Source organism: Pseudophryne corroboree, chromosome 7 (assembly GCF_028390025.1).
Source record: "Pseudophryne corroboree isolate aPseCor3 chromosome 7, aPseCor3.hap2, whole genome shotgun sequence".
In the NCBI taxonomy this organism is placed as follows: Eukaryota; Metazoa; Chordata; class Amphibia; order Anura; family Myobatrachidae; genus Pseudophryne; species Pseudophryne corroboree.
Window position 1 is genome coordinate 142,879,008 of NC_086450.1, and position 20,435 is coordinate 142,899,442.

At 41.8% G+C, this 20,435-nt stretch overlaps 1 pseudogene; it reads right to left on the reverse strand.

Moving 5' to 3' along the window:
* Positions 1 to 19,762: 19,762 nt before the first annotated feature.
* On the reverse strand, positions 19,763 to 19,881 carry LOC134946315 (5S ribosomal RNA; annotated as a pseudogene).
* Between the last annotated feature and the right edge of the window lie 554 nt (positions 19,882 to 20,435).

The window sequence follows — 20,435 nt, forward strand, 5'->3', positions numbered from 1 at the left end:
TGGCTGGAGCACCATTTATCATACGCAACGAGTTTTAAAACTTGTTGACTGTGATAAAACTCATTGATAAATCTGTCCCTTAGTGTACACAAAGATCTTATAAGAAATCACTACAGTTTTTAATAATGGTCACTCTCAACAATACAAACCATAAAAGGCCTAAATTCTGAGTGACACACAACCAACGCGCAATGACGATGTTCACATACTGTAGTTGAGCAATTTTTCCATACTGTACATGAGCAAAACGTTCTGGAAACCACTACAACCCATATTGCATAGAGTGTGCGCACAAAGGTGCTGTTTCAAACAAATCAGACTGTATCAGAAAGGAGGTAGGAAAGTGACAGGTGTTCCTGGGCAGTGAATAACTGGGTAGTGGCTACTAGTGCAGGCCAAAATGACCAGTGGGCGTATTATGGGAGTGTCATGGTTGTGTCAATGCAAGCAGCTGCATTCACAGTCACACAGAAGCAGGCGTAGGTGGTCTTGGTCAGATTACAAACTGCACCTACCATAGGGCAGCTGCAAATTTCAATGTTGAAACCGATGGTTGGTGCATTGGGATGCACCAATCGGTATAGAGTGTGCACGTCCACTAGAAGTGGGTGCCTTAGTCCTTGCACATTTGGCCGCACATGTACATGAGGGAATCAGTTATATGCCATTTAAATAAAGTTACAGATGAGCGACCACTAGTACACTCTGCTGCATTTGCTTTTGTGGGCAACTCAGGATCAGGCCAAGTTATTTACTGTGTGTAAAAGATCCTATTTGTCCAACACGCGCATACACAGCTGACTTTACGATATTCCAGTTATGGAAACTGTCTCTAAAAAAACAGTTAGTGTCTATGACACACAACCCAGTACAGAAGAATATCCCTGGACCCAGCTCATATCAGTAACCTCATCAAATTTGTCGAAGAAACATCTTTAGCTTAAACAGACCCCTATTAGGGGGTGAAATTCACTAAAGAGTGAACTGATACAAGAAGGAGAAACAGTGATCAGTTGCCTATTGTAAGCATTAACTGATACTAAGAAAGTTCTCAGTCCTCTTAAGACAAAGACCCAACTGTATCAAGCCTTAAAAAGTGATAAAGAGTGAAAAAGAGAGATAAAGTGGCAACAAATCAGCTGCTGTCATTTTTCACACATTCTGTAACATGGCAGTTAGGAAGCTGGTTGGCTGGCACTTTATCACTCTTTATCCCTCTCCACTTTATCGCTTTCTAATGCTTAATACATTTGGGTCAAAGTCATGCAGAGACTGACCGCTGAAGTGACAAAACATAACAAACAGCCCATCCTTTCTCATAGTTTCTGAGGTTGAAAAAAATACAATTTGTCCATCAAGTTCAACCTGTTAGCGGTCTCCTACACTGAAATATTATTAAGACTAATTTTAACTGTTGTGAATTTTTAGCAGTAAACTAAAATACTCAGTTTTTTATTACTATAGTACGTGATTTACCCATCATAACCCTGTATATCCTTATCCATTAGGAATTTATCAAGCCCATTCTTAAAAGTAATGACTGAGTCCGCCATTACTACTCTCTCAGGCAGGGAATTCCAAATACATACTGTCCGTACTGTGAAGAAACCTTTCCGTCTCTGTGTGCGAAATCTCCTCTCCTCTAACCTAAGCGGGTGTCCACGTGTACTTTTTGATGATCTTACCAAAAACAGATCCCCCGCTTGCTCTGATTATTGACCCCTTATATATTTGTAAATGTTAATCATGTCCCCTCTTAATCTCCTTTTTTTCCAGTGTAAACATGCCCAGCCTAGCAAGCCTTTTCTCATATTCTAGAGTCTCCATCCCCTTTATCAATTTGGTCGCCCGTCTCTGAACCTTTTCTAGTTCCAGGATATCCTTTTTGTAGTATGGTGCCCATAATTGTGCTCAGTATTTGAGATGTGGCCTCACTAGTTATTTATATAATGGGAGTATAACACTCTCATCTCTTGCATCAATTCCCTGCTTAATGCATGCTAATACCTGGTTTTCCTTTTTTACTGCAATCCTACTTTGGGTACTACTGTTAAGTTTGTTATCTCTGTGAACACCAAAATCTTTTTTCAGTACAGAATCCCCTAGTTTTTCCCCATTTAGTATGTAGGTAGTGTTCTTGTTCTTGATACCGAAGTGCATTACCTTACATTTGTCTATATTGAACCTCATTCTCCATTTTGAAGCCTATGCTTCCAGTTTAAATAAGTCATTCTGAAGTGACTCAACATCCTTATACAATTTGGCATTGTCTGCAAAACTTGACACTATGCTTTCTAGACCTACTTCTAGATCATTTATGAAAATGTTGAACAATAGTGGTCTAAGTACAGACCCCGGTGGCACACCACTGAGTACCTCAGTCCATTTTGAAAAAGTTCCATTTACCACAACTCGCTGCTCCTTTTTATCCAACCAATTACTCACCCAAGTGCATAATGTTTTCCCTAACCCAAGTTCTCTTTACTTGTAGATTAGTCTCATGTGAGGAACTTTATCAAAAGCTTTAGCAAAGTCTAAAAAGATTACATTCACGTTTTTACCCTGATCTAGGTTTGCACTAACTGTTTCATAAACGCCTATTAAGTTAGTTTGACATGATGTATCCTTTACAAATCCATGTTGGTTCCTATTAATAACCTTATTGGTTTCAAGGAACTCCTGTATTCTATCCCTTAAAATACCTTCCAGTACTTTCCCCACTTTAGATGTAAGACTTACTCGGTTCAGATTTACTTCCCTTTTTAAATATTGGCACTACTTCTGCTAAAAGCCAGTCATTGGGAACCATGCCTGATGTAAGTGAGACCATGAAAATCAAACATAGGGGTCTTGCTAATTCGGAGTGTAGCTCCATGAGAACCCTTAAGTGAATTCCATCGGGACCAGGTGATTTATTAATCTTAATTTTTTTTATAATCTGTCACAGACTTCTTCTTCACTTAAATAAGCACTTTGCTGTGGGACATTCTCATTGCTGATCTTATAAATCAATCCCACCATCTGGTCCTCTCTTGTGAATATTGATGAGAAAAACTTGTTTAATTCTTCCGCTACGTCAATGCTGTCTTTGATTAGGATGCCCAACTTGCCTTTTAAGGGACCAATACTCTCTTTCTTTAATCTTTTGCTGTTGTTGTCTTTAAAAAAACGTTTTGGGGTTTCATTTACTTTCCTTTGTTATTAGCTTTTCCGTTTCTATTTTAGACGCTCTGATTTCTTTTTTGCATATTTTGTTACAATCCTTATAGTACTGGAATGACTCTGCCTTTCCGTCTGATTTATACTTTTTGAATGGTAGCATCTTTTGAACACTGATCCTCTTTACTGCAGCTGTGACAATTATGACACTCAAAAAAAGAAAAGAGCGATTGATTTGTGTATCAAGGCAGTAGATAATAGTTATTCAAAGCTCTATAATAAAGTTTTAGGAACTGAGCTGCTAGAGAAAGGGACATTATAGTTTTATGTTATATATTGATCCTCAAATTGGGTCTCAAATTCTCAAATCTTGGATAATAAGCCATTAAACATATTAAGATTTTTATGGACATGGAATCCTGTAACGATCTTTTGATGATCTAGAAAAGTGCACCAACGTATAGTAAAGATAATGTAAAGACAGTAACTCATTAAACTATTTTGTAGATACAGTTGTGCTTAGGAGGAAATGGTGTCTATTGATATATTATCAGTATCATTGTTATGGTAATTAAATAATTTACAGAAGAATTTTATAGGAGATTCAGATACATTTTGCCTTCTTAAAGTTAGTGAATTTATCACATAACCGAGCTGTTGGTAGCCTATATATTGCTTATTACTAATATTGTATGATATGTTCTTTTTGACTATCATTCTAAATCAAGATTTGGAGAAATTATTTACCCTGACCCATGGTGAATGCAACATATTCCTAGCAAACATCAGCAGAAGACTCCGGTGGAGGCTCCAAAAAATTAAGAGATCAAATCTGAAATAAGAATACTCCTGTTTAGAGTGACCCCTCATCTACACCCAAAGCATGCAAGTAGGTGTTACATAAATATATATTTCGGGTTTGTTACTTACCTACAAATAACTTCATTTAAATTGTTGACGTTTTTGGTAAAGTAGTTACATTTTTGGGTCATTAGTATGAAATAACATTTTAATTAGAATACCTATTTTTATTTATTTTTTAATAAAATCACCACCCTTACTGGGTTGTTGTTTTTTTATCCATGTCATTGTGTTTTACTTTATTACTGGAGGTAGGGAAGGGTGAAAGGATCATTAGGGTAATCCCTGCGCTGACCCCTGGTGTTCCCCTTTCAATTGAATTAAGTAGATGGAGACAATGCTAAAAACAGAGTTCTCAAGGTACGCCCATAGTTAGTGTATTGTGACCCTATCACCTGTCATCCAGAGACAAAAGCCAGTGAGCAGGTGTTAACAATGCTTCCTCCTGTTTAACAGGGATACCAGAGAGAAATCACAGATTTTTGGTCCCATAACGCATACCCACCATGTCTCCATAGCCTGCTATCGTCGCCTGTGGTAAAGTTCAATTCAACATCTTCAGATGGCATTAGCTGACAGGTGCATGTGTAATAACACATGTTACTATCACAAATTCAATATGAACCACAGTGGCAGAGATATGTAACTGCACATTAAATATTTATTGCTTCCCTTTCAGAGGACTGTATAGCGATTCTTGTGGTTAGATAATCTGGGTCTGTTACACAGGAAGATAGAAGACAATCAATAAAGACTAGGCCACAGGAAGTCCAGTTAGTAATCCAAAATTAGGCACATATGTCATCAGGTTGAGCAAGTCCAGAATACAAGCCGGTCTACTACATAGGTTATCAAGAAGAGGAATTCCTTGACCATGTGTGATCACCAATGAACACCCCTGCACTGCAGGAGTGTAGGGCTACCCAACCCTGGCTTCAATCACCTGTGATGACCGGATAAGATAAACCCATACTGCAGGATTACTAGTAGAGTCCTGGAAGGAAGAGAAGTGCAGATTTCATTATGGAAAACTACATGTAGAATCTGACTTTTTGCCATATTGTAAAAGTGGAGAAATGTAGAAGCTGGGGGGAATTTCTTAATGGTAGTTAGAAAAACAAATACACACATTTTCTTTTAGTTCTTTTCTTGCAATTTCATGAAAAAAAACATTTTTTGGGCTGTATTAATAATTGTGTGGTGTGTCACGTGAGAAGAAATAAGGAAACATGCTATTTTGGGGGGGGGGGAACACAAGGGTTAAATGTGTACTGTATAAATAAATAGGGATGTTGATGTTGGAGCCAAAAGAGGCTCAGCAGCGAAGGGTTTAACTTAAGCTGGGTACACACTGGTAGATATATCAACTGTTTGAGCCAACGGCCAATATATTGTGGGCCTGTCGTACATGAGAGCTGAAATGCTACTTTACTCAGCTGTCCTCTTGTCATACAAGAGCAATTCAGCTGCACCATGCATGCAGGTCTATGAGGCCAGTGTGTTACATTATTAACAGATTATTCTCACATGATATTGACTCCCAGTCACATGTAAGGGATTACTGGCTGAGGTCACCTGTGTGGCTCTAGCCCAAAGAGGTGAGGCCGCCAATTACCTCATAATATGGGACTTCTGTGATAAGCAGTGACATTTTCCTTCACACATTTCCTATACTATTTCTCAGGCATGCTGTCTATTGACAAGACACGATGAGGAGGCGGGCCTAACTGCTGACAGGTTTATTAAGTTGAGTGTGAGAGGAAACAGATAGTAAATCAATATGTGGGGTGTGAATGTGAGGAAGCAATGTGCAGATGATATGCAATACACACAATTTTGAAGGCCCTGTACCTCTAATGAGACCTCTTATGTGGGAAGTAAGTTTACAATCAGGTGCAGGTCTTCAGTGCTGACAGCTTTTGCCAGAAAAAGTACTGAGGTGTGTTTTTAGTAGGCTTACCATACTATACCTTACAACCAGGGCACCCTTGAATTATACATGTTCTGTGGCTGGTTAAAATCATATGAAATGCAAGCTTGAAGTCAGCCAGCCACAGAACCTGTGTAATTCCATGATCTATAGAATAATGCTATTGCAATAGCATTAATTCCTTGCAGTCACTATACACTATATTCATAAGTGTGCCCATACTTGCCCACCCTCCCTCAATATCATGTGCCTCCCCCCCCGGAAAGGTAGGCAAGTCTCTCGGCTCCAGCCTCACCCCCAAACACACCCCAAAGCCCCCCGCAGCCCTCCTTCATAGTGGGAGGCTGGGGAGGCCGATGACGCAATTCACGCTGAATTGCGTCATCGTAGTGTTGCTCCCCGCTATTCAATGGCGGTAATTAAGGCATAGAATAGTGGGGGGAAGGGTCACGAAGACACAATTGCATGTCCACGCACCCATACTGTCCTACTGCACCAAGGCCACACCCTCTGTAATGCCGATCCATCTGTCCCCTCCTGCATGGGGCAGCCGGAAAGCCGGTAAGCCTAGGTGTGTTTATTATCACACAATCTGAGGCAGAACTATCAGTCAGAGCATTTTAGAGGCAACAAAATGAAGGAAATTAGTTTTTTTTTAAACAGTTGTAAACCAAAAGTCTTATGCTGCTTACAAATCGCAGTCATTTCTTTTAAAGTGCTCCCATCCCATATACCTATGTATTTGGTCATCTGTTATAAGGCACAAAAGTGTGGCATTTTAGTTGCTAAATGACCAGGCACACTCCTGCTATTGTCACCACATTAGTATATAGTACAGTCCTACGTACGTCAGCATTCACTATAATTTTCATACATTGTATTATATTGTCAGAGCTGACACCCCACTCCCACTCCACACACTCTTTATGTGGTGTTCGGACTGGTGTTATTTTCTCCACTTGGGAGTGTTGCGCTAACTTGTGACATCATAGCTGAATGCCAAACTCGCAGAATGTTACCAACATGGAGGAGCAGCAGTTGTCAGCTTCATACGTAGGTAAAAATGAGCTTATTCCACCCCAAGTGTAAGCAGCTGGCATGTAGAGTAGTTAGAGGGCGCTGCAATGAGAAAAAAAACTGAATGAGTGAGCATAAGTCACTCATTAAGGGGCTTATTCTGAGTCATACGAAGCTGCGTCCATGTAGGCAGATTTATAAAAACTTGAGAGATAAAGTACTAACCAATCAGCTTTTAACTGTTGCTTTACAGGCTGTGTTTGAAAAATTACAGGAACTGGTTCATTGGCCCTTTATCTCTCTCCACTTTATCTCTCCCTCCAAGCTTTGAAGAAACTTCACCTGTGTCTTTTGCTGGGGTTGCTCCTGCGATTATATGCAAATACTGCTACAAGCCCTTCCCTGATGTACAAGTGTGCGTCTGAATGTGTAAGGACTGAGACAGCCACTTTGAGTGTTTTGAGACGATGGAACACCACTTGGTACATCTTTAGATGCTCTATCAGACACACCTTCAAAACTTGCACAAGCCTTATGCCAGGGGCAAAGTATCCATCTGAACACAGCCCCCTTATGTGTCTGTTCGCAACCACTATCATCAAAACGCCTGAGACACTACCATAACACGTCACTTAAGATGGACTGTTTCCGTGCGTCCCCTTCGCTATCTCCCTCCACCCAGGAATGCAAGAGCCAGTTTAAAGGGGGTAAGTACACCAGGCCCCCCTTTCCAAATGGGCCCCCCGCAACACCACAGATCGAATCTCTCTAATGATCCGATCTGCGGTGCTGCGCTCCCGTCTCCTGACCCCAGTACCGCCGGCGGCTGCGGGCAGCAGCAGACAGCAGAGAAAGGGCAGCTAATGTCCAATGTATGAATGAAATTGCAGCCTGCGGCTCGGTCATTGGCCCTCATTCCGAGTTGCTCGCTCGCTAGCTACTTTTAGCAGAGATGCAAACAAAGCCGCCGCCCTCTGGGAGTGTATTTTAGCATAGCAGAATTGCTAACGAAAGATTAGCAATTCTGCTAATATTAGCAGAATTGCTAACGAAAGCAATTTCCTTGCAGTTTCTGAGTAGCTCCAGACCTACTCCTAGATTGCGATTACCTCAGTCCGTTTAGCTCCTGGTTTGACGTCACAAACACGCCCAGCGTCCGAACAGCCACTCCTCCGTTTCTCCAGACACTCCTGCATTTTTACCTGGCACGCCTGCGTTTTTTAGCACACTCCCTGAAAACGGCCAGTTTCCGCCCAGAAACTCCCACTTTCTGTCAATTAGCAGAGCGATTGAAAAGCTTTGTTCGCCTGTGAGTAAAATAGCATCGTTTTGTGTAAATTTGCTTAGCGCGTGCGCCCTGAGATGCATACGCATGCGCAGAACTGCCGGATTTTAGCCTATTAGCAATTCTGCTAAAATTAGCAGCGAGCGAACAACTCAGAATGAGGGCCTTTGGCTGGACGCGCAGGCTGCAAGGAAGGAGGGATCCCTAGCAGCAATGTGGACTTGGAGACCCGGAGGTTATATGGCATGTGCTGCTTAGAGGCTCTCCTATGGTATTGCCAGTGTAAAAAAAACAAGGTAAGGCTGGCTAAATATGTGTGTTGTGTTTATGGGTAGATATATATATATACACATATATAGATAAATATGTATATATATATATATATATATATATATACACATTATATATATATATATATATACATATAGATAGATAAATATATGTATATATATATCTATATTAGATAAATATAGTAAGTAACGGCACTCAGAGTCGGCAATCTCAGAGTGACCAAAATACAGTTCTATCTTTGCTAAGATTGCCGACTCTGAGTGCCGTTACTTACATGGAGCTGTGAATTTGTCTACGCTGCACCAGGGCAAGCTGTACCGTACAAGTGAGTGCCGGCAGTATATGGATTTATATATATATATATATATATATATATATATATATATATAGTTGCAGGATGACGGCGGCACTCATCAGACTTAAGCAAGTTCCTTGATGCAGTGTGGATTTATTTGACCAACAGGCCAACATGTTTCGGGGATATACCCAGTCCTCAGGGCCAAACAGCTGTTTGGCCCTGAGCAGGGCCGGTGCTAGGGTGTTCGGCGCCCCCCTGCAAACTATAAATTTGCGCCCTCCCATATCCCACAAAGGGGCAGCGCGCGCCAAAGGGAAGGGGCATTGCCACACAATAGTACCCCCAGTACCACAATCTTATTCAACTTATATGTAATGCCCCACCCATAGTAGTAGCGTCCTTATATGTAATGCACCCCAGTAGTGGTAGCGTCCTTATACGTAATCCCCCCCCAGTAGTAGAAGCGTCCATATACGTAAAGCATTCTATACTTCAGAGTGGTAAGGTTAAGTGCAGCTTTTGCGAAATGTCTCGCGACAGGCTGATCATTCTTTCCTGTAGATAATGCAGCTTTAATGGCGGAACGATGTGCTGCCATCCGTTCCTTAAAGGGACGTTCCGTCTTGCCTATATAAGATAGGCCGCACGGACAAATGATTTGATAGACAGTAAAAATTGAATTACATGTAAGTCTATGTTTAATATGTAACACTTTACCATTGTGCGGATGGTAAAATGTGTCACCTGGGATCAAATACTTGCAGGTTACACAAGTGCATCTAATGCAGCCTGTTTTGCCACGATAAATACCAGGAATGGGCTCAGTTATGTCTGCTTTAACAAGGACATCACGGATATTACGTCCCCGCTTGTAGCAAGACAACAATTGTGTGTCTGAATGGCCACAATCTTGGTCGGACCTGATAATTGGCCATAAACTTTTGGCTATTTTATTAATGCCAGGGCTGGCTGATGTATATTGAGTGACCCAGGGCAAGATGGTTTTTTTTGGGTTTAGGGTTGGATTGCAAAAAAGACATTCTGTCAATATTTAAAACCTTAAATTTGGTTTGTTGTAGCTGAGCAAAATCATACCCACGTTTCAAAAACTTCTCTAATAATGCATCAATCTGGATCTCTGCTTGCTTAATATCAGAAGTTATACGCCTTACTCGAATGAACTGCGAGTAAGGTAGCCCTTTAATTAAAGATACAGGGTGACAGCTGTTGGCTAAAAGCAAATTGTTGCGGTCAGTAGGCTTAGAATAAACCAGAGGCGGAACTACCGCCAGTGCAACCAGTGTGTTGCACTGGGGCCCGCCTCTGTCCAGGGGCCCAAAGCATGTAATGAGTCAAACTGACTCACTACATGCCGCTGCGTGCAACCGCTGCCCGCAGCGCACAGCCGCCCGGACAGAGAGGATCGCAGCAGTACGGGGGGAAGGAGGAGGAGGGAGCCGCAGCAGCGTTTTGTTACTGGTTGAGGCGCTGCTGCCCCTCTGCTTCACTATAGGCTGTCTTCCGAGAACAGCCTATAGTGAAGCAGAGGGGCAGCAGCAGCAGCGCCTCCACCAATAACACAGCACTGCTGCGGCTCCCTTCTCCACCTCCCTCCTCCTCCTTCTCTACTGCCCGGGAATGGTCAAGCTGCACCGAGGAGCCTGAACCAGCGGAGAGGGTAAGTATAATTCTTCTTTCTTTCTGTATCTTTCTTTCTTTCTTTCTTTCTTTGTTGGGACTGCCTGCCGCAATGTGTAAAAATGGTGAATCTGCCGCAATGTGTAAAAAGGGGGAATCTGCCTGCCGCAATGTGTAAAAAGGGGGAATCTGCCTGCCGCAATGTGTAAAAAGGGGGAATTTGCCTGCCACAATGTGTAAAAATGGGGAATCTGCCTGCCGCAATGTGTAAAAATGGGGAATCTGCCTGCCGCAACGTGTAAAAATGGGGAATCTGCCTGCTGCTATGTGTAAAAATGGGGAATCTGCCTGCCACAATGTGTAAAAATGGGGAATCTGCCTGCCGTGATGTGTAAAAAGGGGGACGTTGTCTGCCGTAATGTGTAACAAGGGCACGCTGTCTGCCGTTATGTGTAAAAAGGGGACGCTGTCTGACGTTATGTGTAAAAAGTGTACGCTGTCTGCCGTAATGTGTAAAAAGGGGGACGCTGTCTGCCGTTATGTGTAAAAAGTATACGCTGTCTGCCGCTATGTTTAACAAGAGCACTCTGTCTGCCGTTGTGTAAAAAGTGTACGCTGTCTGCCGCTATGTGTAACAAGGGTACGCTGTCTGCCGTTATGTGTAAAAAGGGGACACTGTCTGGCGTTATGTGTAAAAAGTGCACGCTGTCTGCCGTAATGTGTAAAAAGGGGGACGCTGTCTGCCGTTATGTGTAAAAAGGGGACGCTGTCTGCGTAATGTGTAAAAAGAGGACTCTGTCCGCTGTAAGGTGTAAAAGTGTCTCTACCTGGTGTAGTGGTGCTACTGTGCGGCGTAATTTGAATAATGGAGACTACTGTGCACCGTTTTATGAATTAGTATTAATTTGTGACCACACCCCTTCCCCACGAAGCCACGCCACTATGTATTTTTGCGCATGCCTACAGGCGCACTGCCCCTGTTTTGCATGCAGGGGTGGGGCTCCGATGCCGTTTCTTGCACACAGTGCTAAAATGTCTAGTTACAGCACTGTTGCTAGGTATCCATTTATCTGGCCCTGAGCAGGTCCCCCTCACCAGATTCTCTCCAGGGGTGAGGGGGTGGACTTGGATGGGTTTGGGGGCCCAAAGCATTTTGCCGCACCTGGGCCCACCGCTCGCTATTTCCGCCACTGGAATAAAGGTTAGTTGAAATATGGCCGTCTACAATGGAGATGGCCACGTCCAAGAAGTGAATATCTGTTGTACTAAAGGAAAAAGTAAACTTAACTGGACTGGTACTAGAATTATGTGATTCAAGATGTCTAACCAAATCGCAACTGTCCCCACGCCAAAAAATGAGCAGGTCATCTATATAGCGGCAAAAGAAGAGGATTCTATCTGCAATTGAGGGTCTGAAAAAATTGTTGCCTGTTCAACGTCAAACATGAAGATGTTAGCATATGAGGGGGCTACCGCCGCCCCCATAGCACACCCAATCAATTGCAGATAGAATGCCCCATTGTAAAGAAAAAATATTTTTGTCAAAATGAATTGAAGTATATCCACTAGGAAAGAGACATCAGGGCCATCATAAGTCATCTGGTCATTCAAAAACCGTCCTATCGCCGTTAGACCCATATCATGAGGAATGATGGTATATAGGCTGACTACATCAATTGAAAACATGGTAACATCAGAAGATAATTCTGGAAGAGCTAATAATTTCACTAAAAGTGATGTTGTATCGAGCAAATATCTCAGATGTTTCCTTATGTATGGTTGTAGTATCGCATCTAAATATACTGACAAGGGTTGTGTGAGACTACCGCGGGCAGCAATTATGGGTCTGCCCGGGGGGTCAGTGAGCGACTTATGTATCTTAGGTATGGAATAAAACAGGGGGACCAACGGGAACGCAGGTAATAGGGCTTTACTCAATTGATCTGAAATAATCCCCTTGTCCACCACCTGTTTAAGGATAGTTGATAATTCCCCTTTAAATAATTTAGTAGGATCTTCTGGGAGTCGTCGATAAGTCTTAGAGTCCTCCAAATGAAGAGCAACCTGTTTCTTATAGTTCATCAAGTCCTGGATCACCAAGGCACCCCCCTTGTCAGCTGGACGGAAGATCAGATCTTTATTACTAGCCAGGTCTGCTAGAGCTGCTTGTTCTAGAGAAGATAAATTATGCCGATGAGGAGGCTGGTTTGGGCCGGCAAATCAGAAGTAGCAGGAGTAAGTTGATCCTGGATTTGTACGGTGGTAGGTATACTGCGTTTGCCATAAAACTCACTCAACTTCAACTGCCTTTTGTTTTGGCCCCCATGCCTTGTGTATTTGCGCTGCCGCGGGTATAATGTGGTCACTCCTAAAGGGTCCTTCTATCCGCGGGAAGCTGTGTCGGAACCACCTCTGTCAGTATCACTGGCAGATGAATTAAATTCAGTTGAAGAGTCTGACTATGAACTCAATACAGTATATCAATGGACCTATCCTGCCAGAGGGTCCGACTTCAGAAAACCATTCTTTAGACGTAACAGGAGACCAGGAGGGAGACAAATGGACTCTTCAACTGAATTTAATTCATCTGCCAGTGATACTGACAGAGGTGGTTCCAACACAGCTTCCCGCGGACAGATGGACCCTTTAGGAGTGACCACGCGGGTACATTATACCCGCGGCAGCGCAAATACACAAGGCGTGGGGGCCAAAACAAAAGGCAGGGGACGTGGAAACAAACAGACAACGTAGAAACTCTAATCGGAAATTTATCATCTTATGAATTATCCCCTGCAGAGACTGCTGTTTTATCCAAGGGGTTATCTTTCGTACCTACCACCAGATTTAATCCACTTGAGTGGAGTGTAGAACAACATAGACTACACAGACAGTTGAAGTTGAGTGAGTTTTATGGCAAACGCAGTATACCTACCACCGTACAAATCCAGGATCAACTTACTCCTGCTACTTCTGATTTGCCGGCCCAGCTGATGAAATTGGCTCCCAAATCATCGTTTGAACCACAATCATTCAACCCTTCAATAAAAACATATATGCGTTTATTACACGATGATGTTCATACGATTATCTCAAACCAGCCTCCTCATCGGCATAATTTATCTTCTATAGAACAAGCAGCTCTAGCAGACCTGGCTAGTAATAAAGATCTGATCTTCTGTCCAGCTGACAAGGGGGGTGTCTTGGTGATCCAGAACTTGACGAACTATAAGAAACAGGTTGCTCTTCATTTGGAGGACTCTAAGACTTATCGACGACTCCCAGAAGATCCTACTAAATTATTTAAAGGGGAATTATCAACTATCCTTAAACAGGCGGTGGACAATGGGATTATTTCAGATCAATTGAGTAAAGCCCTATTAACTGCATTCCCGTTGGTCCCCCTGTTTTATTCCATACCTAAGATACATAAGTCGCTCACTGACCCCCCGGGCAGACCCATAATTGCTGCCCGCGGTAGTCTCACACAACCCTTGTCAGTATATTTAGATGCGATACTACAACCATACATAAGGAAACATCCGAGATATTTGCTCGATACAACATCACTTTTAGTGAAATTATTAGCTCTTCCAGAATTATCTTCTGATGTTACCATGTTTTCAATTAATGTAGTCAGCCTATATACCGTCCTCCCTCATGATATGGGTCTGACGGCGATAGGACAGTTTTTGAATGACCAGACGACTTATGATGGCCCTGATGTCTCTTTCCTAGTGGATATACTTCAATTCATTTTGACAAAAAAAAAATTCTTTACAATGGGGCATTCTATCTGCAATTGATTGGGTGTGCTATGGGGGCGGCGGTAGCCCCCTCATATGCTAACATCTTCATGTTTGACGTTGAACAGGCAACATGTTTTTCAGACCCCTCAATTGCAGATAGAATCCTCTTCTTTTGCCGCTATATAGATGACCTGCTCATTTTTTGGCGTGGGGACAGTTGCGATTTGGTTAGACATCTTGAATCACATAATTCTAGTACCAGTCCAGTTAAGTTTACTTTTTCCTTTAGTACAACAGATATTCACTTCTTGGACGTGGCCATCTCCATTGTAGACGGCCATATTTCAACTAACCTTTATTCTAAGCCTACTGACCGCAACAATTTGCTTTTGGCCAACAGCTGTCACCCTGTATCTTTAATTAAAGGGCTACCTTACTCGCAGTTCATTCGAGTAAGGCGTATACCTTCTGATATTAAGCAAGCAGAGATCCAGATTGATGCATTATTAGAGAAGTTTTTGAAACGTGGGTATGATTTTGCTCAGCTACAACAAACCAAATTTAAGGTTTTAAATATTGACAGAATGCCTTTATTGCAATCCAACCCTAAACCCAAAAAAAAACATCTTGCCCTGGGTCACTCAATATACATCAGCCAGCCCTGGCATTAATAAAATAGCCAAAAGTTTATGGCCAATTATCAGGTCCGACCAAGATTGTGGCCTTTCAGACACACAATTGTTGTCTTGCTACAAGCGGGGACGTAATATCCGTGATGTCCTTGTTAAAGCAGACATAACTGAGCCCATTCCTGGTATTTATCGTGGCAAAACAGGCTGCATTAGATGCACTTGTGTAACCTGCAAGTATTTGATCCCAGGTGACACATTTTACCATCCGCACAATGGTAAAGTGTTACATATTAAACATGGACTTACATGTAATTAAATTTTTACTGTCTATCAAATCATTTGCCCGTGCGGCCTATCTTATATAGGCAAGACGGAACGTCCCTTTAAGGAACGGATGGCAGCACATCGTTCCGCCATTAAAGCTGCATTGTCAACAGGAAAGAATGATCAGCCTGTCGTGAGACATTTTGCAAAAGCTGCACATAACCTTACCACTCTGAAGTATAGAATGATCGATCACGTCCCACATTCTATACGCGGGGGTAACCGTGGTCTCAAACTATTACAATGCGAGGTCCGCTGGATTTTCCGCCTGGGGACTTTGGCCCCCAAGGGCTTAAATGAGCATTCAGGTATTAGTATATTGGCCTCACATAGCTGATTTATATCTGCGTTTTCGTTATTTAATTTTTAAGGACAAACCCATTGCTTAAATTAATTTTTTATTTTTCATATTTTTGCTCTGTATGCGCTGTGATAAGGCACCTATATATATTTATATATCTATATATTTTTATATATATATTGCTGGCCCTTACATTTCTGATCCAATTACTGTATTGTTCATTACTATCTAGAAGTGAGTAGATGCGCTGTATTACTGTTAATGTATTTCCGTTTGTCAGGTGTACTATTACAGCACCTTGTTGGTGCTATATTATGTCCTTATTATGATCTTAGGAATCAGTCTCACTTTAGGTGCAACGGCAAGCTTTGTCTTTTTATTGTGTTGGTTTGTTGTATGTTTCAATGGTTACGGGTTCATTTGTCACACGTCATTCGACGCTGCCCTTTGGCGCGTCATGACGTCATAGGCTATGCGCGGCCGCCGGGTGTGCAGTCCCGCTGCAGTGTTTGGCGCCACACGTGGTGGTACGGGTATTTAAGGTAAGATTTTTGTACTGTATGTTACCTGACGAAAATGCCACTATGAATAAAAGGCATTGAAACGTTGTTATCCATTCACTGTCAGCGTGAAAATCCTTGGAGTGCCGCACCACCTGCCTGTTATCCATTCTTCTTCTGTGAGGGCACCCAGGTTACTATTACATTATGTGGCTGTGCCGGATCACCACCTCTGTCTATATATATATATATATATATATATATATAAAAATATTATTCATCTACCTGAATCTTTATTAGGGGCCACGCTGTCTGAAGTGCCCCGGGCCCCCCATAGACTTAATCCAGCTCTGAGGAATGCCCAATACAATTTCAAAATATTTCTGAGACAGTGCATCTCACGCACACATTGCTTGCCTGATTCAGAGATGGGCCGTAAATTCAATGTCGCTTGCAAGTCCAATGTGAAGGAGGGACATGCAAGAGACATCTCAGTAGAAGAGATGCAACATTGGTCGCGATGTTCCACGCAGATCGCCAGCTGAGTAAGCCTCAGCTTGTGCAGCTGGCCAATGGAAGTGAGGGCTGCGAAGCCAGGAAGTGGTGACACGCAGACCCTTGGCTTTCCCTTCCCAGAAAACTGGGGTGACATGTTCCCATTTTCAGGAATCCAGGCCTCCCCCGCCTTCTTTCCACCTTTCCTGCTGCCTGTCAATCAGGGAGAGGAGAACTCCATGTAACATCACAAGGTCCGTTCTAGGAATGCTTTACGCACAGGCTCTGGTTGGATGCTCAGTTCATAGGCAAACATGGAGGGGGGGTTCCAGTTGCCCAGGAAACTCCTTTTCCCACAGCCTGGCCAGCAGTCACTACATGCAGTATAAAGGGTGGAGTTGAGCTGCTGCACATGCTCATGATCAGCAGATTTTCCTACCAAGTCTGCTATGTGTATGTGTCTGTGGATCTGAGTTATAAATCATCGCACCAGAGAGAGAATCTGGTAAATGGCTTACCATGATCATTGGCCCATCACCTATCTGATGCAGCAGTGGCTGCCGCTATCCCATGTCCAAAGAGGAGAGGAGACAGCCAGTCCCCTTGTCCCGGCACCTAACCCCTGGTTTCTATGAACTGCACTGACTGCAGCCCATAGAAGCTGCATTGGGATGTGCAAAAGGCAGGCAGTAGCTTCCTACAGGAAGCCAGCTCTTTGCTTATTGCAGCCCGGTCTGTCAGTCCCAGAGGGAGGAAATACCTCCCAATGGTACTGCATGTAGTGTCTGTGACTGACAGGTAGGACTTCCAATGGGAAGACATTGCTAGTCACAGTAAGGCCAGTGTAGTCACAGGTAAAATCTGCCACTAGTCTGAGGTACTGTATTACAAAAACTGTGCTTTGTTTACCTTGTTAAATGCTAATAATGCATTCTTCAAGGGCTGGCGACAGTCATTCTAAAATCAAACATTTGGAAACCCCCTCCAGAAATCCTGCCCCTCAGTTTGACTTAGACACAATCACAGAAGAAAAAAAACTGTGTCCGACATCAGTAGTGCATCCAACTCAGAATCAATCCCTCAGTGTATTGGGTGCAATTTAAATTGTGTTCTACACAGTACAGTAGTTTATAATTTCTGTGTCTTCTGTGGGGATGCAGTCAAAGTACTGGCAGTCCGAATCCCGACAGTCAGGAGACCGACAGCAGGATCCTGACTGATAGGTTCCTGACACAAAGGTTAGGCTGCAGGGAAGGGGGATGGGGGGGGGGGGGGGGGTTAGGCTGGGGGTAGATTAGGGGTAAAGAGAAAATACTTACTTGGATCGGTCGGGATTCAGACCTTTGGGATCCTGCTGTCCATCTCTTGACTTTCGAGATGCCAACTGCTTGGATTTCATACCCAACCCCTTCTGCATTCTCTAAACCACAGATAACTTCCTTTTTCTGCATCTGTGTAAGTGTCTAGTTTGACTGTTACAATTATTAGTTATCAGTAGATTTTCGTAAATGTATACATATTTACAAATATTGGCAACCTAGTTCATTAAATTGTATACAGTATACTGTAAAAAATATATTATTTTAATTCTGTTTCAGTATCCATTCTGAAATTAGAAAATAAAACAATGACAACAGAAACATAAGTACAAATAAATGTTACATTGACATTAAAACAAAAACAATGCTCGTGTAGATGGGACTTTCTGCAATAATGACATCTGATTAAGCCCATGTCCCACAAAACATATTTATTTCACTTGTACATCATTTGTCTTAACACCAAAGATGCATTCATTACAAGTACCTGGCTCATTTAAATATACATGAGTCTGACCATCGTGATTTGTCGTTGAAAAATGGGGAGTGTTGGAATGATAAATCCCATTTGTTTTTCCCATTTTTCACAGCAAAAAAAATGTTGGGTAATTTTACAAAATGCTAAATGTTCCTGGCAATGACTAATCACCCCCTAGCATATGCAGACTCCTCTCTGTTTGCAGCTTATACAGAAATAAATAGAGATTTTTTTATACTATTACACAGTGAACGGGAACAGTAATCACATTAAGTTACATCATGTTACGTGTAGTGGTGTGTTTGGCTATCTGTGAACATGCATAAAAGAAGCAAATATCCACGTAACTAGAAAGTAAGAGAACAATGTAGCAAAAATATATCTAACCTTTAATGCAACATTATAAAGTGGACAGGGCGCACTGTCATGTGATTTTCTAGATAAAGTTGCTGTTGCTTGTGGAGTATTTGCCTTTAAAAGCTGTGACCTTATAAGATTAAGGTTAATCTACAAAGGGGTAGTTCCGCAACAGGTTTGTTTGTACAGGTATTGACCAATGTCAGGTCTTTATCTGTGACCGACTTAGGAGTAATTATGTGCACTATGAGTGCAGATCACTTGTCGGTGGTGCTCCCAGAGTCAATAAATTGAAGTGGTAGGAAAAAAGGGGAGAGAGACTCTTTGTTGGGGCACTCTTAGTCCAAAATGTTAGACACTAAAACATAACTTTTAATAGATAGAATAAAATCTAGTGACTTAATAAATAAAAGTTAGGAATTGTGAACAAATATACTCATGCGTATTATTCATGCATATAGCTCAATGCTTCTAATATAGGAATAAATATAGGAAATGTCTAGGTGAAAATTATTTGTAGTTAATATTTTAATTGGGACAGGTCTGTCTATAATTTAAGACAGAGTATAGTTATGGTCCCACAGGATTATTACCTATGTTCAGTTTCTAAATGTTGTACAATTTCTTAAGAGGAAAAGATTCAAGACAGTATGATCTTTAAATGTTGCCTTGGAAGGTCCTTAAAAGGTCCTTGAACACCTACTGCGCAAGATCTGGGCAGTGGTGTTGCTGGGAAGGCTTATTACTCGATTAAACGGTGTATTATTCGACTCTATGCAGTCAATAGAAGTCTGAAAACACGATGTAAGGATAAAGATATTTACATACACATTAAATAATGAGCAGTGTATTATTAGACTCTGTGCAGTCAGTTAAGGTCTGAAAACACGATGTTAGAACAAAGGTATTTACGTACTCGGTAGTAATACAATATTGTGAATAATAAGGATATGCAAAAAACAGTATTATGGTTTATACATGGAAATATGTTGAAAACAAAAGGATTTTATTGTATATGGTATATTTTGTAATAATACAGTGAGATACTCACAGTTAAATCAACAGTAAAAGAAAGTAATTGAAGAAAGAAAAAAGAGAGGGGTATGTCTTACTTCTGCTGTTCAGCTGGGTTGTTTACTGCACCTGGTGTTCGCTGTTGGTCCCCCACACAGCTACTGATCAGGCCTACCACAGATTAGCTTCCAAGATCGGACGAGATCAGGCGTATCCTGTGGAGTATGGCCGTAATCTGCTGAATGAGAGAGTATGACTGCCAAAGTGCTTCTGCTGTCCAAATTAATGGATGAGAGAGCATGAAAGAAATATATATACAATGGGCTCTAAAATAATGCCAAATTTGGTAGTGTGCCCAGATAGAGTTCTACATGAAGTTATTAGAAAGAAAAAAGGAGAATCCCTAAAGGATACTAACAAACTGTGGTCATTAGATTCTTGTATCAATAGTACATATAATCACTTCCAATCGATAACCATAAATGCCTTAACGTTCATTTGTGTGTAGTTACACTGCATATAGCATGAGTCTCAGAGAATGCCCTAACATTCCATCAGTTAAGGAGTAAGAAAACTGTCAAGGATATTGACTAAAAAGCAAAAACTTGATTCTTGTGCAAATATTGCATGTGGTCACACTCAAATAATGCTGTGGGCAATTTAGTTCTTGTGCAGATTTTACGTGTAATCACACTGCATAAATATAATATAATATAAATGTCAGAAGATATTCTAAGTTCAGAGGTATTGAAGAACTGCAGACATTTGATTACTATGCAGATGTTTCCAT